We start from the raw sequence: 18,597 nt of genomic DNA, 5'->3' as shown, positions 1-18,597 counted from the left end.
TTGTTGGGCTTGGAGTCCTGTTCAGAGTGCAGAAGATAATGACAAGTCCAGACCATTCTCAGAGACACTCCTCCTGCTGTACTGTGAAATGTTTTAATTTACCTTTGGGTAATTTTCATTTAACTCCATAACTTGAATTTATATTCATGAGCTTCACCATCCCTAAAGAATTAGAAGATTAAGGAGCTCTTACTTTTTCTCATTTCATAATCATATCCCAGACTCCTGAATATTTTCCTCTTGGTAACTGTTTACATGTCTCATATCTTCACTCCAACTGTTCTTAGTGCCCCCAACCCCAGCCTCTTTGCACTTCAATATGTTTTAGTCAAATATGCCTGTTTGCAGGATAAGTGCACTATTGAAGTCTGCAGAAAACAAGAAAAACATGAACTGATTCTTTCCTTTTAGAAACGAGAGGCTGAAAGCACAACCTGTGTGGCTGTTCACAAAACAAGCAATTGATTGAAGAAATATTTGGGAGTAACATAGCTGTGTTTTAAATTTTACAGCCTCTATTAGATTTCCACCTCCAGTCCTATCTGCCTTCCCTCAGATTAAGATATGGAAAATCCCTTCCTTGGCTCTCCTCTTGCAAAGGGCCTTCACAAACATTCAGTTGTGCAGTGGAGCTGTGATCCCCTGCCCCAGGCAGCAGCTGTGGCAGCACAAGCCCTGCCGGGGGACTCCTTCCCCCCACACATCTCCCCGCAGCACCCTGGGCAGCTCCCCGGGCAGGCTGAGTGCAGACACTCAGGGCTGTGCTCTGACACTGCAGCATGGAAGCCCTCGGGTGGAGCAGAAGGCTTTTTCCACAGTAAAGAAACATGCAGTGCCTGCAGCCAGATCTTCTACGGGATGTCCCTGGTTTGTTTAACCCTCTATGAAAAGAAGCTGCATGGTCTGCAGTGAGACTTACCTTTTCATGGTCTGCGTGGAATGCTCTTGCTGTGTGCCCACAGTCTGCTCACACCGTGCACATCCTGTAAGCTCTCTCCCCTTTCTCTCCTCTCCTTCTGTCACCTGTAGACTGTGCTGTGCACAAGAGCTGCTCCTGGGCACAGCTGTCTCTCTGCAGCACTGCCCACTTGTATGAGCTCCATGTGTCCCAGGAGCCCGGCCCAGCTCAGCAGCAGAGGATGTCATACTTTATCCTTCCCACCCGTCTCCCCTGAGATGTCCCTGTGTCCTCTTTGCCATCAGATCCTGGAAAACAGCCACATCATGATTGTACTTTGAAATCTGATGAATTAAATACCAAATGTATAGTGGTCAGTGACTGATTCCAGACCTGATACCTGAGATCCTGTGATGAAACAAAATGGGCATACAGGCAAGGACAGAGAGAGGTGAACTTCCCCTGTGCAGGGCAGTGATTTCACTGAGGCAGTGCAGGCGTCTCATCCCTAATTGGAAACCCTGGGGAATGAATGAAATGAATCCCAATGAAATGGGATTCAACTCCTCATGGACACACAGTATCATTGGGATTCCTCTGGTTCAGCTCCGATGTACACAAGGACAAATGGATCTAATTTTATTTATTTATTTGTTTGTTTGTTTGTTTTGAGGCTGTAAGCTTAAAAGATGAACATACATGTCAATAAAACTGAAACAAAGAATTGAAGACAAAGAATTCAATGAAAATGTTTTAACTCTTCTCATCATGAGAAATTCTCATGAGTCTTGATCCATTTTTAGTTGTAAATATGAGAATTTGTAGGGATTTTGTGTCTTTTTTTTTTCTTTTTTTTTTTTTTTCCTATATTTCAAATGCCTTTGGGTACAGAGACACCATCAGTGGTGCCATTGCTATTGCCCTGCGACTAAAGCCCAGCGTCCACCGCTGCTCTTCCCTGCTGCCTATTTGATGTCCCTCATTTTTCAGGTGTCTGGAGCTGTCCTGAATAAATGGCCGTGGTTAAGGGCATGTTTTCAGCAGACCATTTGGACTCACGCTCCTCCCACTGCCTGCCATATTTCCCCATCCTTGTTCAGTCAGATACCTCCCAATTATCTGTCAGGTTTCTGACTTTCAAGGAGATTACTTGAATTTGCTCTGTCTCTCCAAAGTCTGATTGACTGTGTTGTCAAATCCTTCACCATAATTCTATCTATCCCTTCCTATCTTTTCTTTTTCTCTTTCTTTCTCTCTTTCTCTTTCTATTTTTCCCTTTCTTTTTCTTTTTCTTTTTCCTTTTCTTTTTCTCTTTCTCTTTCTTTTTCCTTTTCCTCTTCCTTTCTCTTTTTCTTTTTTTTTCTGTTTCTTTTACTTTTTTTTTTAATTTTTCTTTATCTTCTTTTTTCTTTTCCTTCTTTTACTTCTTTTTCTTATTGTCTTTCTTTTTAATTTTTTTAAAGCACAATGTCTAAAAGATGTTCATTAATGACAGTAAAAGTTAAAAATATGAGTTGAAGACAAAGATATAAATAAATGAGAATGTGTTAAACATTCTCAATGTGTGAAATACTCACATGTCCTGTTCAGTTTTAAATTGATACCTCTCAACTACCTGGCTGATCTATCCCAGGGAGATTACTGGAATTTGCTCCATCTCCCAGAGTCTGATGGCCTCTGTTGTCAACTACTTCACTGTGATTCAATCTATCCTATCCTACCTCAGTATAAATTATTTCTTTTAAAAGTATTCCATATGAAAGACAAACTTCAATAGATGCAGCTTGAACATGGCATGCAGTTGATCACTGTGTTTTACTGTTCATTCAATTGCATCACCTTTCCTTCCGTTTGCTGGCCAGATAAAAAAGTGAAATCTTTCCTTTTCCATGTGCAGCTGGTTCTCTGAGGAAGCCAGTGGGAGTTGGTGCAAAGCAGTTTTAACACTGAGCGGATGAATGCAGAGGAGAAGAGAGATGTGAAGAAAATTGATGCAAGTCCCATAGGTCCAATGTGAGCAGAAATTGGGTGGGGAGGTTGAGAAGGACATTTGTCAACACAGTAACAGTACAGAACTCATTGGGACATCCTGGATTGGTATCAGTTGCACAGTGCTGCTTTAAACCCAGCTATAAATAAAGAGACAATAAATTTATAATGGATTCTTTCTCTTTAAGCTCTCTCCAGATATCCCTCCTTTTTGCTGAACAAGTTCTGATAACCTGAAGAAGATAACAAGATGGCATAAGGCACAGGAGATTCTTTAGGTTATAATGGTCCCAGGGTGCATTTGATACTGAGTTCGTCAGCCTCCAGTGCAGAGAGAAGTTTGCACAAAGTGCTCAACAAGACAAAGTCAGAAGTAACAGTGAAGTTTCTTGGAGTATTAATGGGCCCAGTGAGGGCCATTACCAAGCAAGCTTCCCAAGGGACTTGTTAGAGAAGATAACTGGAAGCCATAACTACAGGCAGGCAAAGGCACTGGCATGCTAAGAAACCTCTCCTTTGCCTTACGAAGCAGACAGGTCAAGCCCTGATTACAAGACCAGTGGTAGAGAGATCCTGTATCTCATGTTGGCTCCGTGCATTTCCTGGGGCAATGGGTTGGAGGTCTGTATGATGTTAAATGAAAGACATGGGGACAGAAGATCCCAGGCTCTACATGTGGTGCAAGGACGCTGTGAGGTTCATGTCCCATATGAGACCTATGTTTCATTGCAGGATCTGAGAAGGGATGTGAGAAGGGCCCAGTCTGAACAAGCAGTCAATCCCTGTGAAACTCTGAACTTCAAATCTCTGAGTTCCAGTGCCCTCCTTTGCACATTCTCCCAGAGTTTAATGTCCTTTATGTTCTGCGGTGCCCAGAAGTGCACCGAGTGCTGCTAGTGAGGCAGTAGCAATGCAGAGCAGAGAGGGATGATCCTTTCCCTCACCCAGCTGGCAATAAGTTGCTTCATGCACTCCAGGGGACTGTTGTCTTTCCTGGCTGCCTTGGCACACTGCTGACTCACATTCAATTTGATGCAGACCAGGACCCCCAATCCTTTTCAGTGAGACCACTCTCCAGTGTCCCATATCCAGTCAGTGTGTATGTCCAGCGTTGCCCCTACCCAGGTGCACAATCAGGCACTTGTTCTTGTTATACTTTATGCACTTGGTGCTTAGTACCAACTGGTACCCACTTCTCTGACTTGTCCACATCTCTCTGCAAGTCCTCTCCACCCTCAGTGGAGGCAACAGCATCTCCTCATCTGGTCTTATCAGCAAACTTGCTCAGAACATCTTCTAGTCCTGCATTCAAGTCATCTGCATAAACATGAAAGGAAAGTGGCCCCCAAATGGAACCCTGGGGACCCCGACAGTGACCATCTACCAGCCTGATGGAACCCACTGACTATAATCCTTTGGGACTGACCTACTGGCCAACTGCTCACCCACCACATTGTGTTTCTGTCTAGCCATATGCAGAACATTCTGTCCAGAAGGTTGTTGTGAGAAACAGTGTCAAAATCTCCACTGAAATCCTCAAGGATTACATCAACTGGCTTCCCTTGGTCAACTAAACGGATAACTGTGTCACAGAATGAGCTTAAATTAAACAGGACCTTTGCCTCACAAACTTGTGTTGGCTGCGACCAATGACAGAATTGTCCTTCAGCTGTTTTTCCATAACTCCCACCATCATTTTCTCCATAATTTTACCAGGCTCTGGACTGACAGGTCCATAATTGCCCATGTCATCTTTCTTGCTCTTCCTTACAATGAGACAACATTTGCCAGCTTCCTGTCAGCTGGCATGACCCTAGACTTCTATAGATGCAATTGAAATGAGAGCCCAGAGCACACAAAGGCGTCATCATTGAAAGAAAGTAGATGTGCCATAGCTTTGCAATGCCTTGAACTCCAGAGAATGCCACAGATGGAGCAGAGGGGAAGATTTGCCTCTTCTGTAGTGAACTCATTCATTTGGTAAGCAGAATAACACTACCTGATACATGGGGACTGTGTCTCTGCTCTGCTCTGCTCAGCTCACAGGGCTGCGGTGCAGGGTGTTGCTCTCATGTCAGTGCAAGTAAACTCACTTTAATCCTTTTTCCACTGTAAATGCTTCCTCTATTTCTATGCTCACATACACTTCCACATTCCCTCAAGTACACTTCCATATATCATTAACAATTACACTTTCTTATACCATCAAAACAGTTTGTCAAACAATACAGTTCTTCAGTTCACATAAACTCCCTTAATACAGTCTGTATTCTTCAGTTATAAACACTGTGCCACAGAACCAGCACTGACTGAACCACCTCCCTCACACACTTCCTCACAAGCAGTACATAGTATTACATAAATGGGTTGACATTCATTGGTCGGGTGGAATGTACACCTCTCCTCAGGACAATCTTACTAATCTACAGAGTACAAACTCCCGTCTTCTTACATACAAGCAGAAAGTACATATGAGTGGACAGACAACACAGTCTTTCACTTTGTCCGTGTCTGGCCATTTCCCTCACAGGAGGAAGGAAACATTGATCGGGACTCAGCACTCACCCTGCAGCTGTTCTGTGTCTCACTCACACCACACTCACTCTGACATTTAGATCAAAAACCATGGTTTATTCATACTACACAATGCTGACAACGTTTTCTAGCTGGAATCTTAATAACACTCATACCCTGGTCAACCAGTTGCAAACTTTAAGGTTTTTCCCAGAGTCAGCTTGACACACGGTACCAAACACTTAAAGCAGATGATAATCTTGGACATACAACCTATAAGCCCCATGATTACACCTTGGAGAACCCAGGCTACCATTTGACAGGCTATCCACTATATCCCATACCCGTAGGAGAGACCAACCTAGGTCCCTCCTATTGTCAACTACTTGGGAGAGAGTATTTGTTCTTGTTTCCATTCATATGACATACAGTTCCCTTTCATAGGAACTCACCCAAGGAGTCTTCCTACCCCAGCTGGCAACCAAAGCCATGAGCTCACCTCCCTGGGAGCAGCACGTATGGCTGTAAACTGTGTAGGATGTCTCCTCAAGACATATGGGCTCCACTTACCATACACATACCTGGTCCACCTATGGGTGGTCCTTGTCTGTCCCTGCAGTGATCAGGTGAGGAAGGGAGTCCTTCAGAGAAATCTCAGGGTGCGCCAAAAGTGTCTCCCTCTCAGCTGGTCCTGCAGCGAACAGAGCTGGTCCCACCTGGGCCGCCAAATTGACTACGGGAATTGAACTCTATAACCTCTATAACTGATACAGTCTCCCATGACATACTTATACCAAAGTTGAGGAAGTATGGGATAGATGAGCGGATAGTGAAGTGGGTCGAGAGGGACCTGGGCGTCCTGGTGGACGACAGATTGACCATGAGCCAGCAGTGTGCCCTTGTAGCCAAAAAAGCCAATGGCATCCTGGGGTGCATTAAAAAGAGCGTGTCCAGCAGGTCGAAGGAGGTGATCCTCCCCCTCTACTCTGCCCTGGTGAGGCCTCATCTGGAATATTGTGTCCAGTTCTGGGCTCCCCAGTACAAAAAAGACAGGGATCTCTTGGAAAGAGTCCAGTGGAGGGCCACAAAGATGGTGAAGGGCCTGGAGCATCTCCCCTATGAGGAGAGACTTAGGGAACTGGGTCTGTTTAGCCTTGAGAAAAGAAGGCTGAGAGGGGACTTGATCCAGGTCTATAAATATTTGAGGTGTGGGGGGCAAAGTGGTGAGGCCAGACTCTTTTCAGCAGTGTGTGGAGACGGGACAAGGGGAAACAGACAGAAACTGGACCATAGGAAGTTCTGCACTAATGTGTGCAATAACTTCTTTATGGTGAGAGTGACAGAGCACTGGAACAGGCTGCCCAGGGTGGTTGTGGAATCTCCTTCTCTGGAGATATTCAAGACCTGCCTGGATGCCGAGCTGTGCGACGTGGTATAGGGAACCTGCTTTGGCAGGGGGACTGGACTCAGTGGTCTCTGGAGGTCCCTTCCAACCCCTACAATTCTGTGATTCTGTGAATATCATGGGGTGGTTTGGATGGGGAAAGACTACCCCTTTGAATGACCTTTTGTCAGGGCATGTCCTGGGATTCCTAGGATCCTCAAAATGCAGCATTGCTTCTGTCACTGAAACATGGGGCCCTGTGTGGGATGGAGGGAGGGACCATGAGTCCCTGGCCCACCTGACTGAGTATTTCCATGGTCTTAGCAAAGACATACTTACAACTTGAGAATGACAGTTAGCTGCGTTCATGGTGGCATGGCCACTGCTGATGGCCTTGAACTGTCTGAACATAACTGAAGAGGCTCAGGCTGATGCAAATCAGCTATTGAATGACAGTGTTGAAAAACTGGAAAGACAGGTGGCAGTTTTGATGGGAAAAAAACCTAATTCAATCATTCTCCTATGGAAGATCAGGGACATCTCTCTGGAAGACCATGGGGACCCTGTACAAGGGAATCTGTATAAAATGGACTCTGTAAATGAAGGCACTAAAAGGTCAGATTTTGAGGTTCCCTTTGGACTAGATCTATTTTAGATCTGACTGATTGTAACCAAAAAATGAAAAAAAAAATGCAGGATAGGCTGGTGGGAGTGCCCTGACCAGTGTCCAACCCCCCAAACCCTGCTGCCCATAATACAGCAGCTGAACTGTTGGATATAGTACAGTGGTTTAGACAGAAACCAAGAGAGCATGCCAGCATAGCTGCTCTGGTTATGGGACATGGAGGCAGAAAGCGCTGTGGTGAATGGTCTGGAAATTTCAAAACTGACATCCATTACTACTCACCCTGCCCTCAGGCAAAGACTGTATGCTCTGTCCAACATAATGAGGATAGCCATTTGATCAGTGAATGATTTATGGCTGTGTGTCATATAACATTGCCAAATAAGAATGACATACCATTAAATATCAGCCTGTGGTCCTCTATGGAGGACTAACAAAATTATATTAGAGAATTAGGCATGAAAGAGGCAATCTATGAAGATGATTTTGAGAGCCCAGTCAATACATTTTTCATCAGGAACGAGGGATCTCATCCTACAGCCATCACCTTTACATCAGGATGGGTCTATGTTATCCATACTGAACCCCCCAGTGGCCCTCAGGTGCTGTAATACAACAGGCTGCCCAATTGATGGGGAGACAAGAGTGCCTATGGCCAGATGCAGGCTCTGAATGGTGGTGGAAAGGTCAGAGAACCATCTGCTGCCATGACTTAGGCGTCCAGCCCCTAAAGTAATCCAGTCTGGACCCATTAGGGTCTTGAGACAACAAATGTTTAAAGACCAGATTAGAGCAGGAGTTCAGTTTAAAAAGATCGATGGACAGCATAATCAGGAAAAAATATCTGTTAAACAGGCCCAAGCACTGAGTATTTATAGTCCAACCTTTTCAGCCAAACTAGATGTGAATGTAACTCAAGAAGGGTCTGGATGGGGGCTCTGGCAGAGCCAGAGTTCTTTGTGAACCCCTATGAGGTTTTGGTCACAGGTTTGGCATGGAGCAGAATAAAGATACATCACAGTTGAAAAGCATTTATTGGCTACCTATTCTACACTACAGGTGGTAGAACCAGTAGCTCAGATTTCAGAGGTTATCGTTAAACAACAAGGCCAGTCCAGGGGTGGGTAAAAGATCTAACACACATCTCTATGATGGGGGTGGCCCAATCACAAGCAGTGCTGCGCTCAGTTGTTCTGCTTGCCTGCTCCTCAAGGAGTTAGGAGAAATCTATGCCTGTTGCGTGTTCGAGTGCATGCGCGATGCCATGTGGAGGGCTTATCACAATAAAGATTGGCGGATTTGCTGCGTAGACCGGTCAGAACTCAGATCTGCGTTGTGCTTCCTGCGGCACCAAACGCCCAACAGTGGCAGTTCCGTGTATTGGCCAGCAGGTGGCAGCAGAGACCACGGAAAGAACGTCTGCGGGACAGACCCTGGGGATCCGTTCTCTTTTGATTATAGGGGAAGAACACAAAGATGGATTAAAAAAAAAAAGGGGGGGGGGGGGGGGGGGGGGGAGGAGGAGTGGGAAAAGAAAAAATCAAACCACAGCAAACAAATAAATCTTCTCCAAACGTAGCAAACGTGAATGTCTGTCAATAAATAAATGAGTAATTAATTGAATTGATGTCTGTTTCCCCTCTCCCCCGCCCCCCCCAACTTCCGAGATGAAAAAACACCTGGTATCAATTGGACAGATGCACACAGTGAAGCCAGAAATGGTCTGAAACGCAAAGCAGCTGAGCAGCTTTTAGAAGAAAACAGAGTAGTAACAACTTCTGTACCTACATTCACCACTCTGAGATCCTGTCTGGGTCATTCAAGGCTTGTAAATAACCACTGGGTCGGTTCTGATGTCGAGTGATTTGTTGTCAGTTCTCTCATGGTTCTCCGGTCAGTTCTCCGGTGCCAGGATCTGCCACAGGGCATTCTGACCACGGGCATCATGTTTCTACGCTGCCGCCTGCATTTAACAGGCAATGGGACTGCCCAGCATGTGCAAGGCAGCACCTCTTTCACACCACCAGAATGTTTAAGGCTGTTGGGATTGTTGTTAGCGTCCCATTAACACTGAGGCTAGAGATACCCTTAGGATTGACATTACTATTAGCATTACTTTGATGGTGCCCTATCTGGGTCATCTTCAGGGGATGTCAGGAGTAAGGCACAGTCTCAGGAGAAAAAGAACAGACTCTGTTACTTTATAAACATGATAATAGAGAGAGTTCATTGGAAAAAATACAACTCTTAAATAATACAAAGCATGCTTCTGATTGGATGCAGGCATCATCTGGGCTCTGATTAATATTACTCTTAAGGTAAAGATTATTGTTACCATAATGATTTTTTTTTTTTTGGATTATGATCAGGGTTAAGGTTCCTTTTGCTACAAACTTCTAGCATCATTTTTGTTGTTACATTTGGAGTTAGAGACGATTTTAGAATCAGGGTAAGGGTTAGGATTAGAGTTACATTGCGGGTTAATGCTGTTATCTTTACAGCTCCTGTGAGGGTTGGGGTCTGGGTCAGGTGTTTAAAAATGAAATGAAAAAAGAATAATAAAAAAAAAAATTGAAAGCTTCAGATTTCCTTAATCTTTGTGGGAATCATATAATGTGCAACTCAGATCTACCTCTTCATGCAGTGACTGCCTGTAAATTTGCTAGAGTCTAATATAATATGGCCTTGTGCTTCCCGCTAACTCACCTTCATTTCATTTCCATTACATTTGCTTGGTAGTCAGATTTTGGTGTGTAGATATTTTAAAACAATCTAACTGACATTGGCAAAAAATTAAAAATAAATAAATTTAAAAAAAAATGCACGACAGCATCAATTGTATCAATTTTTATAGATAAGAAGAGCAGTTTTCCTTAGTTTTCTGTGCCTCTTTACTTTCTTACCCTCTCCCCTTGTGTGAGAAACTCTCAAAGTCAAAGATTTCTAGTTAGGCAAAGATGGCAGCGATAGCAGCAGTGCTTATTCATTATTGCAATACTGCGTGCACATCCCCTGTTGGAAAGGGAGAAATTGCACACCAGTCAGTGACATTAATTCTGTTCTATGCCCTAAACCCAATGCAGGTGATGCTCTCATGGCTCTCATTGGTTGAGCATCTCAGGCTCACAGACTCCTCGAGACTGTTGCTAGGATTCATTTCCATATAAGGTCAATTACCAACCTCTTGTTTTTAGGTTTGCCTTGTACTTTTCTGCGGACAGAGAAGGGCAATGTTTCCAAAAGTCAGTACATTCATTCTGTCCTGTGCTGGGCTCTACCCACCCTGCGTATTTATCTTGTGCTTGTCTCAATTCTACCCATGTCAGAATGCCCCCAGTCTGAACTTAACTCTGTTCAGCAACTTTCTTGGTGCAAAAACTACTTATACAGCTGTTTTACAAGAGGGTTATACATTCAGTTAGAGCCTACACTATGTACTGAAAATACTGGAAACCTCCACTGCAAAAACACAATCTACCTCTCCCATCTGTGCAGCCTTGCAGACCCAGAGCACGCCAGGTTATTTCTGCTTTCATAGCATTTGCATGCTGTAGGGTGAGCAAAAGGTTCTGCTGCTTGATTCTTCTGCAAGAGCTGCCTACTGGCAAATGGTTGCAGGGATGGAGGATGTGACAAAAAGCATTTGTCTCCACAAGAGCATAGTTACATTCAGTGCAGAGTGTGAGAGTCAGGTTGGTGTGGAAAAGCACTGACACGCTGGGGATGATGCAGTGCTCACATGTCTAACACTCACAGACATGACTGTCAGAAGGATGGTGCTGTGTTGTGCTTCTACCTTTGGCAGCCCCTGGAGAAATGCTGTGGCACACAGAACACCTTTGTATTGCACTGACTGCTGCCATGCAGCATGGATTTAACACACCAAATCCAGAGGAGCGTGACTGCATCTAACTGCCCTGAGAAAAACTACTGTAGCTGAAGAGATGAGGAGGCAGCTGCTCATCTGCAGAACAAGCAGTACTGCCAGACACTGGGCCAGGTGAGCACCTCCTGCTGCAGCGTGATGATGACAGGGCTGGAGATGATCTGCAAAGCCAGCTTCAAAGTGGGAGACGTGAGTCAACATGACAGGAGGACAGAGGTGTTAGGAAGCAGCCAAGGCATCAAACAGTACCAAAAGGCTTTGAAAGGTATCACAGAGCGACAGCCAGGAAGACTGGGATTACCATGAGCAGCAACCTGGATGCTAGAGATTATTTGCTCCCATACAAAATGGTAGAGATCTTGCTGCAGACATCCCAAAGCCAGGCAAAATGGGAACCCAGAGCTCTGCCTGCACGAACCCCACAGCCAGAGTGTTGCAAGCTGAGCTGCCTTGCTGTTTGTTGCATTCATCCCAATACCTGTGATTGAAGACTCGGAATGCAGTAAAGGCGATGACTGAGCATGAGAGTGACTTTATTCAATAAAAGACAGGAGGGCTTGAGAGGTCAAGGGTGAAGATGGGACTCCTCTTGTCAAGATGAGAGTGGCTCAGAGCTGGTGCTGCTGCCTGGTGCCTGGGACTGGCAGCCTGACTCTAAGTCCCCATCTAAGATGCTCAGCTTCACCTCACTGATGCTGCCCTGCTCCTGCATGGTGGTGCTGCTGTTGGGGCACTCGGGCTGTGCTTGGGATGGGCAGCACTGCAAAGGCGCTGGGTCACAATCCAGGCAGGTGACTGTGGTGTCTGGCAGGCTCAGGTCAGGAGCTTCAGCAGAGCCAGGAGATATGAGAGCATGAACGTGGATGAGCCCCTTGTGTCCATCACTGATACCATGTGGAAGGCTGTCATCCAAATTGCAGCGATTCATGCTTAATAAGAACTCTCCATTGATGGAAACACACTGCACATCACTACTTGGTTTGGATCTTTGGGGTTGACAAGGGCTCGAATCACCTAGGAAGGCATAGAAACACAAGGGTTAGTGTCAAACGTTTGCAAGTTGAATCATGCAAGAGGTTGTTGATACTTGGTAACAGAGTGGCGGCAGGACGAAGCAAATAAGCTTGAAGCAACAGAGCCACTGTCTTGAAAGTGATCCTCGTGCAGGTCCATAAGTTTTGACTCTGCCTGGACTTCATATGGGGTAGTATGACATCACAAAGGGGTGATATGATGTCACAAAGGGGCATTATGATGTCACAAATAAGCATTATGATGTCACAAAGGGGCATTATGATGTCACAAAGGGGCATTATGATGTAACAAAGGGGCATTATGATGTCAAAAAGGGGCGTTATGACATCACAAATAAGCATTATGATGTCACAAAGGGGTATTATGACGTCACAAAGGATCGTTATGATGTCACAAAGAGGCATTATGACATCACAAAGGGGTATTGCGACGTCATAAAGGGGCATTGTGATATCACAAAGGAGCATATGACATCACAAAGGGCATTATGACATCACAAAGAAGCATTATGATGTCACAAAAGGGCATTGTGACGTCACAAAGGGGAGACATTACGTCATCACAAAGGGGCATTGTGATATCACAAAGGAGCATTATGACATCACAAAGAAGCATTGTGATGTCACAAAGAAGCATTATGATGTCACAAAGGGGCATTGTGATGTCACAAAGGGGCATTGTGACGCCACAAAGGGACGTTATGATGTCACAAAGGGGCATTATGATGTCACAAAGGGGCATTATGATGTCACAAAGGAGCATTATGATGTCACAAAGGAGCATTATGACGTCACAAAGGGATGTTACCATCACCCTGCGCCCAACTTCTCTCTCCCTCCTATTGGCTCCCTCTCCCACCAATCCCCGATCTCCCCTCCACTTAGGCATTGAATTCTCTTCTCACTACCTCCTCCCATTCCTTCCCTAGGAACAGAAACCATTCAGATTCTACAGCAAACTACAGCATCTGCACTGCAAGAGCACACTGAACCACCTGCACCAGTGAAACATGGTTTTGGAGAGTGGGTTTGAAAACATACCTTTAGACAGCTGTCTCCCTGTAGCCAAAAGGAAACCAAGCAGCCAAAGAAGAGTCCAGCCTGAAACATGCCCATGCTACTAGCCCAGGTTTTTCACAGTCAATGCAGAATCCATCCTGTTCTTGAGGTAACAAATGACCAGTGGGTCTCCCCTTGCTCCACCCCTTCTCCTTCAAAGCCAGAAAAAGAAAGAAAAAACAAGCAGAAGAAACCCAGACGTACCTTTCCACACACAAAGCAGAAAGTGGAACAGCAGTTGTCTCCTTCCTGAGACATGGTGGGGAGCATCCCAGAGGAAGCCCAAGTTCTTTGCTTCTCTCCACAGGGACTTCAAGCACTCTTCGCAAGAGCTGCTTAGGTTCTTTCTTCAACTGCTTCCAGCACCAGAATCTCCTTTGGAAAAGGATCCCTAAAGAAAGAATCAGCAAATGAAAAAGAATGAGCAATAACCACTTTCCCAGTTTTCTTCTGACATGCAATTTAGACTCTCAACTCTGGCAGGGTCTTAAAATCAGCTGGTTACAAGAACTGTCCCACAATATATCCAGCTTCTGTACAGCTGCCGTTATTTCTGACAGCGAGTGTAATCACAGAATCATAGAATGGCCCGGGTTGGAAGGGACCTCAAGGATCATGAAGATCAATCACCTCCCTGTCCCTGCTGGCCATCCCCTCTTCTGATGGAGCCCAGGGGACCATTTGCTCTCTGAGCTGCAAGAGCACGCTGATGGCTCACGTTCTGTTTTTCATCCACCAGGACCCCCAGGTCCTTCTCTGCGGGGCTTCTCTTAAGGACTGCTCCTCCCAGGCTGTAGAAATGCCTGGGATTCCTCCAGCCCAAGTGCAAAACTTGCACTTTGCTGTGTTCCACCTCATTAGATTCACCTAGGCCAACCTCTCAGTTGAGCTCCCTCTGAATGGCATCCCTTCCTTCCACTGCATCAGCCGCACCACTCAGCAAACAGCAGAGGGTGCACTCCATTGCATCATTGGTGTCACTGATAACCATGTAAAAAAGCACTGGTCCCAAGAACTGGTCCTGAACACCTCCAGGGATCCCACCACCTCCCCGGGCAGCCTGTGCCAGTTAATTCTGTGGGCAGAACTGCCAGTATGAAATATTATGCTATCGTGACAAAGAAAGAGAAGAAAAGCAAAATTAAGACTAGCTGACAAGCCTTGGCAGGGTGTTCTGCTCTCCTTAAATTTATACCCATTATTCAGTTCTCTTTGGAGCTGTCTCCATGCCTCTCTGGAGTTTGTTCTTTGAGAAGAAGCAATTAAGTAAGCTCTCCAATGCCAAAGTGCATACACTACTCTAGGGCTTTCTCGTCTCTCCATGGATCAACAAGGGTGACAAGCCAGCAGAATATGATGAAGAGCCTCATGCATACTCAGTGTAAAAAAAAAAAAAAGGCAATTGTTGCTGGGAAGAAGGTGCATTTGCATTTGTGTCATCTGCAGAGGGTACTGCAGAAATGGAAAGTCTTCCACTGGAGCAAACAAAGGGCTCTCATTTATTGCAATCAAGGCCCAGCGTGTGGATCTCAGAGATCAGACCTACACCCTGCAGCAAAACAGAGACCTGCGTGGGAAAGTTCAGTTTCTCTCTACATCTGTGCAAGAAAAAGCCCACCATGGAATGACAGCTAAGGAAACATCCCTGTGACTCTTCACAGGTCTCTTCTACAATTGGGATCACTGCTACAAAAAGAGCTGTTGACATCATCTCTCGTGGCCACCCTGAGAGAAGAGCAGGAAGGCTGGGATGCTCTTTTTCCTATCTTTCCCTTGATTTCCTCTATATCTTAGGGACGAATCACAGGACAGAACACAGAAATCAAATGGCTCTACAAAGCAGATTGGCCAGTTCAAGTCAAAACAGCCACTGAAAACACCCCAGATGCTGTCTGACAACAGCTGGACTGTCGGGGAGTCAGGTGAATGCAGTCTGCTGGCCCTGGGCAGGAAGAGGACAGCCCAGACTGTCACATACCTTTCACTGAAAGCTGATAGAGCATTTTATCCCCCTCACACATGCACTGACAACTTCCAGCATCATCCATTGAGACGCTGTGAATTTTCAGGGTGTGTTTCTTCCCCACAATTTGCAGTTCATAATTTTCACTGGCCTTGAGCTCCTTCCCATCCTTCATCCACCCCACAGTAGCGCCTGTGTCTGAAAGCTCAGCCTGCAGTTTGGCTTCCTCATGCAGCCGAGCGGAGATCTTTTCTACATCTTTGCTCTTCTTGGTAAATCTCACTGCAGCACCTGTCAGGAGCAAAGGCCTCGTTATTTCAATTGATATCAGGCTAACGTGGTCAATGTTTCCTGCAACATCTCTGAAAAAGTATCACCTTCTGTTCCTGCACTCATCATTGTGTCACTGCTGAGCAATTCAAGATATTTCATTTGGTCTTCTTGCCGGATTTACTAAGTAAAAATCAACCAAACATCTCCTTCTACTGATTAAGAATGCTCTAAACATGCTTCTGCAGAGGTTTCCACCCAATGACAAACAGGTCCTCCCATAATGAATGTTTATTTGTTCTATTTGGTCATGCAAAGCTGATTGATACAGATATTATTGGAATGATTGCTCCCCTACTTCTAAACTATTCCAGTGCAATCAGAAAGGCTGTCTGAACCTGGAGCTGAAAGTACTGCTCTATGGTGATGCAGTGGTAAACCTGCTGACTGAATGCACTGGCCAGTAGCTGTGAACTGCAGACATTCATCAGCTGGCATGAAGCAATCTGGTTCAGATACCAAGCAGCTGGGTAGATTGGCTTACCCTACACTCAGTGCTATCATGTTTAGGTCATTACCAGGACTCACGTCAGTCCATGGGATGCAATTTCAGGTATTTGGTACAGGCAGTGAATGCCTGCAGCCCCAGTTCTAATCAACAGATCACAGCAACTATGCCTTGACTGTAAGATGAAAGGAGAAGGATCAAAGCAAATACCTCTCACTCTCATCTTGCTGCTGACATCAACATTTTCGGCAACAAATTTCACTTCTGCTCCATCATCGTTCTTGGTGACGTTATTTATCATTAGGCTGTGAGTAGTTTGGGTTCTCTTGATGATGCAGGTCTCACTTTCTTGTAAGACTTTACCATAGAGGTACCAAGTGCTGCAACACGTTGTTATAAGGTCAATAGTAAACATGGCATCCCCTCCAGGTACAGCTTCACCAGTTGTTAGGGGGGATTTCACAGCCAGGACTGGTTCTGAGGAAGAACAACATGGATGTCTTAATGCTCTTGAGATGCAAGTCTGGTATCTCATTTAGAGATGGAAGTTTACATCATAGGGACATTTCTTCTTCTCCCTTTGCATGAGTGCTGGAAGAAGAACTTCTATGCTTCAAATCTGTTACAGAAAGTTCTGCCTCTTGCACATGTGAGATATCAAAAGATAAGGATATTCATCTCTCTGTCACAGAAACAGAACTTGTATCACTTTAGTGGTAGCTGGAGGTTGATAGGAGAACTAGGAAGAAGGGAAAGCCTTTGGTGTGTTAATGCACTACTATCCTTAAAGTCAAAGGAAACATCTTTAGGGAACCAACACAGCTGCTCAGCTCACACTGACCCATTTCCATTGGGGTTTTTGTGCTTACCAAGGTGCACGCTCCCTGGGAATTCCAGAGACGGGCTCTGTCCATGTGCATTGACTGCAGACACTCGGAACTGATCATCAGCCTCTTCAGACAGATTGCTCACCGTGAACTCTGGGACGGGGACATGAGACTCGTGGCACCTCACCCAGGTGAAGCCAGTTAGTTTATTGCCTTCCACAATGTAGCCATCGATTGGAATGGGGCGTTGCATCTTCGGAGGGGACCATGCCAGCGTCACTGACGTTTCTGTTTTATTTTTCACCACGGGGTCAGCTGGGGGCTGGGTGGGAGGTTTTCTGGGAGCTGAACAGAAATAAATACAGAAATATTAGCATAAGGTCATGTAGGCTGGAAAAGACCTTCAAGATCAGCAGACTCAACTTTCAGCATGACCTACTGAGTCCCACCATTAACTACTGTGGTACCTGAGGACATACATGACAAGCTTATTCCTGCAGGTATTTGCATAGTGAATATATTCACCCTCTGGCTGATTCTGAACATTTTAGAGGTTAAAATCCCATCAGACTTTTTCACTGTGTGCAGCCACCGATACAGGCAGGAGGCTGGGAATTACCTGATGGGCTCTAGTTACAGACTACTGACACAGTAAAGGATTGAGTTCATTTCATTTTGGCCATCAGAAAGTTTGGTGTCTGGTTTAAGTCATCCATCTAGACTCCAATTATCATCATATGGAGAACAGTGCATTTAGGAGAACTCATCTCATCTTAATAAACCTGAATGAAATCACAGAATCATAGGATCACGGGAGGGCTTGGGTTGGAAGAAACCTTCAAGATCATCCAGTTCTAAACACCCTGCCATGGGCTGGCTGCCCACTAACCAGCTCAGGCTGCCCATCACCCATCCAACCTCGCCTTCAACACCAAGGACAGGCATCCACAGCTTCTCTGGGCAGCCTGAAATGGAAGCAATGAGCCACATGTTGAAGATACTCAAACATTCATGACTGTAGAGAGAGCCAAATACTCCATACATATTGCCTGCCTGGTCAGTGGTATTAAAATGCCAACAACAGACTCATCCAGCTCATTGAAAATGGTGTGAACATGGCGTACAGGATTCTTCCAGCAGCGAGTTAGATCTGCAAAGTGTAAAAATAGGAAATCTCAATGCAATGCAATTTTCCCTCATAACATAAATAGAAACGTAACTGTTTTGGGGTGCACTGTTACCAGCCTGTCAGTTGCTGTTGGTCAGTGCTAGATGCCAAAGGTCCCACTAACATAGCATGAAGCCGAAAGCTAGACGCTGGAATCAGGTCTCCTGACCTTACCACCAGAAATTGAGATGTCATATTTTGCTCAGAGGTGCCTGCTTGTAGGAGGGACAGCTTCCGAGCTTTTTCTGCTCCAGGAACCAGCTCGAGCTTCAGAATTTAAACAGCAGTCAGAAATTAAACTGAGCTTTGTCACCTCCATCAAACAGAAGGAGTGGTTGGGTGGTACAGCTTTCCAAATAACTTAGAAACTGTCACAACAATCAGATGCCTACCTTTTCTTTTTGAACTTGTTAATACATAGAGCTTAATAGCATCAGAATGCCCCAAGCACTTCAGATAACATGACAGCTGT

The sequence above is a fragment of the Coturnix japonica genome, chromosome 32 (assembly GCF_054131305.1).
Source record: "Coturnix japonica strain WE chromosome 32, WE-NBRP24, whole genome shotgun sequence".
Classification (NCBI taxonomy): domain Eukaryota; kingdom Metazoa; phylum Chordata; class Aves; order Galliformes; family Phasianidae; genus Coturnix; species Coturnix japonica.
This window is presented reverse-complemented; position numbering follows the sequence as displayed.